The sequence below is a fragment of the Leptosomus discolor genome, chromosome 20 (assembly GCF_034619465.1).
Source record: "Leptosomus discolor isolate bLepDis1 chromosome 20, bLepDis1.hap2, whole genome shotgun sequence".
Classification (NCBI taxonomy): domain Eukaryota; kingdom Metazoa; phylum Chordata; class Aves; order Leptosomiformes; family Leptosomidae; genus Leptosomus; species Leptosomus discolor.
This window is the reverse complement of record NC_141410.1, coordinates 11,635,227-11,645,368: the sequence shown is the minus strand read 5'-3', so window position 1 is coordinate 11,645,368 and position 10,142 is coordinate 11,635,227. Positions and strand designations below refer to the sequence as shown.

Below are 10,142 nucleotides of genomic sequence, written 5' to 3'. Positions count from 1 at the left end.
TTCCACCCCCTCTTGATTTCCACATTTTCCCTGACTTCGCACCCCATCTCAGCCTCCACTTTCTTCCAGCCCTGCCACCTCCCCCTGGCTTGAGGGGAAGCCCCAGTGCAATCAGGAAGGTGGTAGGCTGTCCAGAGGGCTTCCACAGCAAAGGGGCCAGGAAAGAAAGCCATTGCTGGCCCCCCCCATCCCTCGGCAGCCCTTTCCCAGGCAGCGGAAGGAGCAACAGGCAGGGCAGCAGAGATGGACCGGGATGTGCATGGGAGAACATGTGACTCACCCCAGCTCCCAGCACCGGCTCAGACCTTCAGCACCCCAACACTTTTCTCTCAACTCCCCTCCACCGCCAGGCTGGCCAGCGGCTCACACACACAGCCGATGCAGGCACCAAGCTCCCAGCAATGTGTACTAGTGGTCTGCTTCATCATGGACAGCTCAGGGGGATCCTTCCTCACCACAAGGACCAGCCATTCCATGCTGGAGGCACATCCACTCCCTCCTCAGCCAGTTCACTTTTACCAGCTCTCTCAGGCAGCCCCTTTATAGCCCACAGCAGGGCCAGCCCTGTCATTAGCCCCACTGGCCACACCTGGAGCCCATCAGGAACAGGGTCCACAGGCAAGAACAAAGACCCAGGGACAAGGAGCTCAGAAGAGGGAGATGTAGGAAGAAAATGTAAAAAGTAATGCTGCTTTTCCACTCTCCCACCAACTCCTGCCCTTGGGAAAGCCTGATGGAAACAATGAGACTTCAGGATGTCTCTGCTGGGTGCCCCTCATTCCTCTGACATCTACTGGTGATTGCATTTTGGGGGTAGTCTCAGGGATTTGAAGCCCAAGGAAGCGCCAGAGCAAAGTTTGGAATGCAAATAGTTTATTGGTGGTGTGCGTCTGGAGCAGCAGTACTTGGAGAAGTGGGGGCAAGGCAGGTGCATGGAGCAGGGACATGGGGCGGGGGGGGGACAAAACATGCCCATGGGAGGCAGGTGCAAGGCACACCCATGGGGGGGGGGGGTGGGGAAGGCAGGTGCACAGGGGGAGGATAGGGTGTGAGCTATGCACACCCATAAAGTGGGTACAAAAAGCTGTTGGGGATAACCTTACTGAGGAAGATGAAGTTGACCTTGACAGCATTCCAGTATACCCTTGAAAAGACGGAAGAAGTGGATGAAGAATGTTGTAAACAAGTTTGAGGAAGTGATAAGAGACTGAGCAAGAAGAGACTGAACAAGTAAATGCCACAGAGCAGAAATTTGGCAAGAGAACAGTAGATACAGCGGGAAATACAGTAGGAGCTCCAGCCAATCAGTATGTGAATAGAGGTGAATGGACAGAGCTATTGAGCGAATCATTTCAGCAGCCTTAATGCATGAAAAGGTGGACAGATAAGAAAGGTTATAAAAGGGTATGCTTTTTCTGCTGCACCATCTTGTCCATCTTGGCTTTTGCAACTTAATAAAGACTGCCTTCTTACATATACTTTTGTCGTTGTCCATCCCTACCGTGAAAAATAAAGCAGGCAAGGCATGCCCATGGGAGGCAGGGACATGGGAAGTAGGGCCAGGTGCACACACAGGAGTCAAGGCCACAAAGATCGGTGTGGCATGGGAAAAACCCCACCTGAAGGCACAGACAGGGGGATGGGGGGGCATAGACAGATGCAGACGTGATGCGCATCCTCATGCTACTCAATAATCTCATCTTCAGTCCTAGGAAAGGAAATGGGTTCACAAACACTTGTCACAAAAAACAAGTTGCCATCCTGCAGGAAGTTCAGAGTTCCAGGAGAATCCAGTGCACCTAGAACAAAACAACAACAACAACAACATCAGTTAAAAAAGCTGTGTGTTTTAAAACCCTCTTGTCACCCCTGAACACTCCATATGAAACTGCTGACAAAGAAAAAAAAAAAAGTTCAAGCTGCATCCCAGGGCACTTTCTACTGTGGGTGCTGCTGGACCCTGCCCAATCCCACAGCTATCGCCTCACACAGAAGGAGTTCCCTGGGCAGAGCCCGGGACTCATCTACCCCAGGCCCGCCCACCGCCCTTCCAAACATCCCCCGGGGAAGGGGCCGCCACGGGGCACAAAGGGGAAAGCGTGCAGTGCGCAGCCCACCCACTGTAGGAGGCAGCAGGAGAGAGCGCGGCAGCGCGCACCCGGGGCTGCATAACCGCTTTTTGGTCACACGGTAGCAGCAGGGAGCGCGGAACGCTCCGCTGGGCCTGCAGTACCGCGTTTCGGTCACAGGGTGGCAGCAGAGAGCGCGGCAGCCCCTTCGGGGCTGCAGTACCGCTTTTCAATCACAGGGTGTCAGCAGGGAGCGTGGCAGCGCCGCTGCGTCTGCACTACCGCTGTTTAGTCGCAGGGTGGCCCCAGAGAGCGCGGCAGCGCCCTCGTGGCTGCAGTACCGGTTTTCGGTCACAGGGTGGCCGCAGAGAGCGCGGCAGCGCCCTCGTGGCTGCAGTACCGGTTTTCGGTCACAGGGTGGCCGCAGAGAGCGCGGCAGCGCCCTAGTGGCTGCAGTACCGGTTTTCGGTCACAGGGTGGCCGCAGAGAGCGCGGCAGCGCCCTCGTGGCTACAGTACCGCTTTTCGGTCACAGGGTGGCAGCAGGGAGCGCAGCAGCGCCGCTGAGTCTGCAGTACCGCTTTTTGGTCACAGGGTGGTAGCAGAGAGCGCGGCAACGGCCGCCAAAGTGCATACGCTGCTTCTAGGCTGCAGTACCGGTCTTTGCTCACACAGTAACAGCAGAGAGCGGCAGCGTGCCGCCGGGGCTGCAGTACTGCTTTTCGGTCACTGGGTAGCAGCAGGGAGAGCGGCATCACGCCTCTGGGGCTGCAGTACCGCTTTTCGGTCACACGGTGGCAGCAGCAAGCGCCACAAATCGGTGTCGCCGCACACGAGCGTGTATCACGCCCCAGTACCCAATCCTAGTCAAATGGTGGTAGCAGAGAGCGCCGCAAAGGGCCGCCAGCGCGCATGCGCGTACCCCGAGTTGCAGTACCGCAGCCACCCACGCGGAAGCAGCACAGAGCGCCGTTTCACGCAGCACCTCCTGGCGGTCACAGCGGGCCAGCAGCACCTGCGTCTTTCTCTGACATTGGGGGTACAGGGGGACCCGAAGAGCGGTGGCGGATGACCGACACCAAGGGCTCCCCCCGGCATAACCCACAGACGAGCACTCACCTGCCACAGCCCACGAGACAGAATCCACACTCAATACCTGCCCCATGCTGGATCATCGACGTCGGCTGCCGCGCAGCAGATGCTCAACTGCCCCTTTCCCCACCAGATAGCCATGGCTGCTGCGCCTGCAGGGCAGCCCTTGGACGGAGACAGAGCTGGCCCCACGGGGTGAGAGCACTGAGCGACCAGCAGGCAAACCTGGGCGGTGAGCTGCTGCGCAGCACCGGACACTCACAGCAAGACATCAGGAAACAAAAGGCCCCAGCCATAGTTCAGCACATTAGAAGAACAACACAGAAGAAAGGACAGGAATTCAATAGAAGGAGGGACAGGAGAGCAGTCGAACTGAAGGAGACCAGCCCAAAATAAGACGCATCCTCTACAAACCAGAGTGATTTGAATACTTAACACTCCATAGTAAGACAAAGAGATACGATTTCCAACACATTCTTAGCAGAAAAGCAACTGCTCTTGCTCATGTTTGATGCCCTTCCTTACAGCGCTGCTGCAGGACAAGGCTGTACACCCCCATCTAGATCTATGCTTACACCTGTCTCCGAAATACACAGTTGTTATTTGACTCTGCTCCCCCCCCCCCCCCTCTTGTTCTATCATGTCACATGATTAGAAACAAAGTATTTCAGAGCGCTCTGTCAAAACACAGGGAAGAAATGCAGTAATATGCAGCTGCCTCTGGCTTGGAAGAGTTAGAGAAACCCCTGACCGCTTAAGTACACCTCATATATTACACGCTGTACTGATCCGGCAGCGAGTTTAAATCGCGTTAGTCATTCTGCCAATTATACAATTTTAACTTTCTCTAGAGTTTCATGTATGACAGGAAAAGATCAGTGAAATAATAGATACCCCACATGGTTTTACTCATTAAAAAGAAAAAAAAAAAAAAAGAAATTCAAATCCCCAGGGCTGCAATAGGTAAGACCACCGAACAGGACTGGCAGATGCGCTAAGGCTTCTGGCTGTACCAAAGCACGCAGAGGAACATTTTTTAATCATATCTCGACCGTTGCAACCAAGAACGCAAAGACCAGCGACGCCATCCACTTTTGGAACACCTGCTGTGCTTCAGTCTTTGGAAACAAATTGACTTCTCTGTTGTTTTGTTTTACAAAAGAGGGCAAAAAGTCTTGCTGCTCATGACTTCTACAGCCAAGCACACAGAGTCCGACAGGCAGTTCGTACAACGCAATTTCTTTGAAGGAGAAAGATTCCCATTTTGGGAAAATCTCTTTTCCAACTGAAATCAAAGTTACGCACTGCAGGACAGTGGTCCTCAGTCCCTCAGCTTTGCTTCCAGAGGGCTGGGGACCCGCGTCCATCCTCAACAGAAACCACATCAACTAACCCGATTACTCCTGCAGTTGCCACGTTCCTCCTCGTCACCTGCAGAAAAAAAAACCCCACACACCGCTGACAGCGGTAGTTGTCACACGAGTCACCACAGACCTCCTCCAAACACCCTTCTCCTCAAAAGGAACGTGGTCTTCCGCTCAACTGCTCCGCACCGATTCCAGTGTTGGACGCTGCAGCCGTCATCGCTTGCGGCACCTAAGGTAGCAACAGACAGAGAAATACCGTCACACTTGGCAGAAATCACCAGCCCCACGCCCCTCCTTGCTGCTCCTTAGCTCACCACCTCAAAAGCTCACCCAACTCCAAAGGCAGCTGCGTAACACCCGCACAACCAAACAGAAATGCTTGACCAAGCTGCCGCAAGACGCTCCACTCTCGGACGCCAGCCCGACTGACAACCGCCTCGCCTCCTCAGGCCGCTGGTCGGCACGCGGCTTCGCCCCTCCGAGGCTACGTGCGTGACCCGCGAAAGCCAAAACAAAAGGCACGTGCTGAGATACCACCCGAAACCACAGCCTGCCCATGCCCACTCCCCTCTCCTACTCGTCTACTTCGGCCGCCCACCCACCCGACCTCTGCCAGCTGCCGCATTGAGGCTCAGGTACCACCTGTAAAACACAACCAATAAGGGATGCTTATAAACTTCATGAACAACACAACGCCTGAAAAGTAACTGCGCTGCTGCAGCCCACCAGTGCCAGCTCGCCTTGCCCCAGCCACCCGCGGTGCCCATACCCCGCTTCACTCGCTGCTTCATGCCTTAGGAATACAACAAACCTACCAAGACCTGTCAGCTGCTCACACAGCCATCGGCCGCATCTGCCCGCCGACACCACGCACCAACCCGCCTTCTTACGGCCGCTCCCTCGCCCCTCCTCTAACCCTTTGGCGCACGGCTCGTCTCACTGCATCTGAAAACGGCATCGAACGAGTCACCCGGATGCGGAGCAACAGCTTAATGGTTCCGGAGGTCTCCTTTCCACGTAGGAATACCCTCTAGACTCCAACAACAGCCAGCCAGCCATCACAGAAAACCAAAGCCAAAGCAACACCCGGCCCTATGCGTACGACCCTTAACACCTTCCGCCCCGGAAGTCAAATGCCACGGCCCCTGACGAAAAGATACGGCCACAACCGCAACAATGGACACGCGAGAAGCCGGGCCCCAAGACCCAACATCCACAGGATGTGGAGTAGTCGTCATCCCAGAAGAGGGCTCTGTGAGAACAGACCACTCGACAGTGGATACCCCGGCGCATCCCGGACCACCCATCACCTTCTCAGACACGAGACGCACCGGACAGATCTGCGTGTGGAGCTTCTCGCGCAAGACGGGGAGTGCTCGGTCGGTGGTACCCCGGTGAGTCGAGGAGCACGAGACCCTCGGTGCGGCTACCGATGCGCCCGCCTACCGCAAAATAATAAACCGCCGGAGCATCGAGACCCCAGTAATGTGCAGTATAGCGCACATGGAACAAGCACCACCGACCACCTCCTTACAGCTGAACCCCCTGAGGAATCACAGTGGCGGTTGGCTGACGGAAAAACCACAGCGGCTCAAAGATCTAACACAGGCACCTTGCAACCACAGAAACCAGTGCTAAACACACAATAGGTGAAAAACAACAAGGAAACGTAACTGCCATGACCAGCACTACGACACGTCTCATCGGGCGCTTCACAAAAAAGTCAGAAACGGAGTAACGGGAAGGCTCGCGTGCCCAGGTCTACAACAGAAGAAAGACCCCAGCCGGAGGCTGTTACGAGCACAAAGAACACAAACCCTCTTCTCTGAGAAGTTCCAGGGAAGACGCCTTCTTGAGAAACGCTCAAGCTCTCTATACAGGCGAGTACAAGACGCTCACCCTAACCCCCGCTGGACAATCTCACCGTCGGTCCTATCAAGAGAGAAAAATCAGCATAGATCAAGACGTCAGCATCTTACACAGCACGCAGTAAAAACGGTGGAGAAAAAAAACAAGGTTCCATCTCCCTTAGTTAGGAATTCCAGGAAAACATAATGCATCCAGAATAAAAGAAAAAAAAATGGCAGGCTATTAAACCACTTTGCCACCCCCAAACCCGCAACGGAAAACCGCCAGCCTGAAACAACAAAAACAACTGCATACAAGGGTACTTCCTACTATGCCTACAGCAGAACCTCGGCCGGTCCCGAAGCTCTTCCCTCACACCAACGCCTCCACTTCTCTCCATGACCAAACCCCCAATGCCCGTGCAGCCCAGCTGGCTCCAGAGCTGCCGCCAGCGACCGGACCAGTGGAGTTCCTGCACCGCAGCAGCCCAGAGCAGAACGGGCTCCCTGTGCAGAGGCCGGGGCTCGTATACCCGTGGCCCTGCTCACCACCTTTCCTGCAATCCCCCGGGAAAGAGGCTGGGGTGACCCCCAGCAGACACAAGGGCGGCCGGAGGAGCAGCGGGGAGTTTCCTCACCTGCCTCCATGTTATGGCGTACAAAGCACTGAGCAAAGACAGCGACCTGTACTGGAAACGACGATACCTTCTCTTTTACTGTATCTATGGCATCAGCAACATGACCGTGTAGGGAATTAAAGTCATTTAAGTAGGAGAATAAGGACACAAACCTGAGCCAGATGCAGTCAGCAACATCCCCAGGGAAGGAACCAGCAACTGAGTCCTGAGTGCTGTCCCTGGGAGACATAAAGAACGGTCAACTGTTGTCCACAGTGATGCTTGTGGCTCTCCCCGGGCAAGAACCCCTCCTTCTGCAAGAGCTTCTGGCAACGCCCCTCTTTCCCCAGACTGATGCAAACGGCACCCGCGTTTATGGGACAATAAAGCACGCTCACAGGCCAGCTTGCTGCTGTGAGGGCATGGTCTGGGGCGGTCTGTGGCTATGGGACAGGCTTCAGGGGAGGTGCTAGACCTGGGGGCAGCTGCATGGAGTGAGCAGGGCTAGAGGAGTTTTGTTGAGTGCCTTTTCCAGGGGGTGGGAAAGCCTCCAGGTGCCCAGAGGGGTGGGGGCAGCCATCTGCCCTTCTTTCTGCTTCCTCTCCACCAGCTCTCAGAAAATCCCTAGGAACTGCCCCGACTCCAACTGTTACAATCAGATCTAAATTTGGAATAGCTAATTACTTTTCATTGATAATTAATTGGTTTTTAATGAACAACTAATGTCTTATATTAAATTATTTCCTGATTCAATTAATTTACATTATAGTAAGAAATATACAAAACCTCACTTATGCTAAGAGACAGCAGCTGCAGGCCTTACAAAGACGGCCAAAGCTAAAGCTGCTACGGATTGTGAAATTGTCCAGAACACAGAACAGGGAGGCAGGGAGACAGGTACGAGGAGTGAAAACGTACATTCTCAGCTACTTACCTTATGTGATGAAACCACAGAAACAAAGGAATGTTGCTGTGAAGACTCTCCCATCCTCCCCACCCTGATTTGTATATCAGAGATCTAGATCAGTAAAATAACCAATGATTATATTAGCATGGGAATATTAATAAAGTTATATAATAAGGTGGAACAACCATTGTAAACATCAAAATTAATAGCGGGCATAACACACATGCTTATATTAAAACATGTTAAAGATCATGACTTTGCAGAAAAAGGATATAAAAACGCCGAATTTTAGATGTAACTTTGAAGCGCATCAGGAGGAGCTATCGCCCGTCTTCCCAGCGCTGCAATAAAGAAGTGCCAGCTCATCTGCAGCTGTGTAGGTAAGTTTGTCGTGATTGCTACCCTCCATCAACACAACTGACCGTCAGCCTGTCTGATGTCAGCACTCTCAGGCAGACGGGCCCAGGCAGCACCATCCCCTGAGGCTGCAGCCTTGAGACACAGAGCAGCCATCACCACCATCAGCCTCACTGCTCCCCGCCCCCAGCCCGGGCTCCTCCAGCCCCAGCCCGCAGCTGCAGCCACGGCCACGTTAACTGATCCCCCGCTTAACGAGTACAAAGGACTACAGACACAGCCATGAGTACAAAGGAGGCGGCATGTGTTTATTCGGGAATGCATCTAGGTGCCGGGAACGTGTCTGCTCTGGGGCTCGGAGCCGTTCACTCACCCTTCCCTGGGACCACTTGGCAGTCGTCGCTGAGGCAGCGGGTACGGAGAACGAAACACGGCCATGGGGAGCTGGGCAGAGGAACAGAAAGAGAAAAGATGAGGGAGAAGAACTGAGGATCAGAGAAAGGTACAGGGAAAAGATCAGTGAGATAGAGAAACCAATTAAAGAGGGCCGAGGAGCCCTGCAGGGACGTGGTGGTGAAAAAAACAGGGCCAGGGAGCAGTACAGAGGGACCGCACGAAAACTTGAATGAGAGGAATAAAGAAGGCAGGAGAGAGTCAAAGACGGGGTGGGAGTGGGCCAGCGGGCCAAGGGGCGGACGGAGGACGGGCAGCTGGACAGCGAACACTGAGCGACGGGGGCGGCCAGCGGCACGCGCAGCGCCTGAGCTGCGGTTCCGCTCCTCGGAAGCCGGGCGATGCCCCAGCGCGCATGCGCTCTCAAGCCCCGGCCGCACCGCAAGTTCGCACAAAAACAAACAGGAAACCGCACGTCGTGCTGTGCCGCACGCGCCCGAGAGCAACGCGGATGCGCGGCAGCCGCGAAAAGTGCAGCTCCTGGCGCGTACCGGGTAACGCCGCGTGGCCACCCCGCAGCCGAGGGCCGGACCGCTCGGCATGCCGCGACAGACAGCCTTCCCTGCCTTACGGCCCTGCAGGACACCGTTTCCACCCGACACTCCCTCTGACATGGACTCCACCGGCTCGGCCGCCCCCCGCCCTCCTGGGGGCTTTTCCCGGGACGCACCGGTCGATCGCCCGGCCCCACTTACCTTCTTCCTCAGCACAGCCATAAGCCCGGCGGCCGCTCTGCTCCTCCTGTGGCTCACGCTGGCCCCTCCTCGGCCACCCGGGGCCGAGCAGCACCAGCCACCCGTTCCCGGGGAGGGGCCGGGCCGTCGTCATCAGCTTCACTGCCCCCACCTGGAGCCCCGCAGGAGCAGGGGGCCACTGCCCAACCCCCACAGCACACCTCCTCCCCTGCTCCCTTCACAGCCCCTTGCCTGTGCAAAGGGACTGCAAACGCAGCCGGCAGGGTAAAGGAGATGGCGAGTGTTTACTCAGTCAAGCATGTAACAAGTCCCGGCAGCGAGTCTGCTCCGGGGCTCAGGGCCCCCAACACTACCCCTGCCCCTGGGACACCTCGGCAGCCCTTCCCAGAGTCATGCTCATCGTGGGGAACAGATGGTTGGTCGGCTGGCTCCTGGAGCGAGGGGCTGCTGGGCAGAGGTGGAGGAGCAGTGTGCAGGACACTAGAAGAGAGGAGAAAAGTGGCAGCCAGCTCACAAGGCCGGGTGTAGCAAGAGAGAGTGGGGAAGAGACGGGATGGCAAGAGAGGAATGGGGATAGGGAGCCTGACAGAGGTGCAGAAAGAAGCAGCAGGGAGAGAGGAAGAGAGGCAGCAGGGAGAGGGAGAAGGAATAGGACAGAGACCAACAAAGAAGGATGGGGACCAGGATGGAGATGAGCAGCACAAGAGAGGGAGGAAAGAAGAAAAGGAGCAGGGAGAGA

General features: G+C 55.5%; 1 long non-coding RNA gene across 5 annotated transcripts; it reads right to left on the bottom strand.

The window, feature by feature from the left end:
• Window positions 1–1,021: 1,021 nt before the first annotated feature.
• LOC147414089 (uncharacterized) lies at window positions 1,022–9,520 on the bottom strand. 5 transcript variants are annotated; one of them, XR_015183986.1, is made up of 6 exons: window positions 8,629–8,985; window positions 7,926–8,390; window positions 7,165–7,230; window positions 6,345–6,459; window positions 4,655–4,756; window positions 1,022–1,799 (listed from the first exon to the last, which is right to left on the bottom strand). It is a non-coding gene; the product is annotated as an uncharacterized LOC147414089 (long non-coding RNA). The 5 variants fall into 5 exon arrangements; XR_015183982.1 differs by lacking the exon at window positions 1,022–1,799 and adding an exon at window positions 9,404–9,520 and having other exon boundaries at window positions 3,910–4,756; window positions 7,926–8,009; window positions 8,629–8,699; XR_015183983.1 differs by lacking the exons at window positions 1,022–1,799; window positions 6,345–6,459 and adding an exon at window positions 9,404–9,520 and having other exon boundaries at window positions 3,910–4,756; window positions 7,926–8,009; window positions 8,629–8,699.
• Window positions 9,521–10,142: the final 622 nt, after the last annotated feature.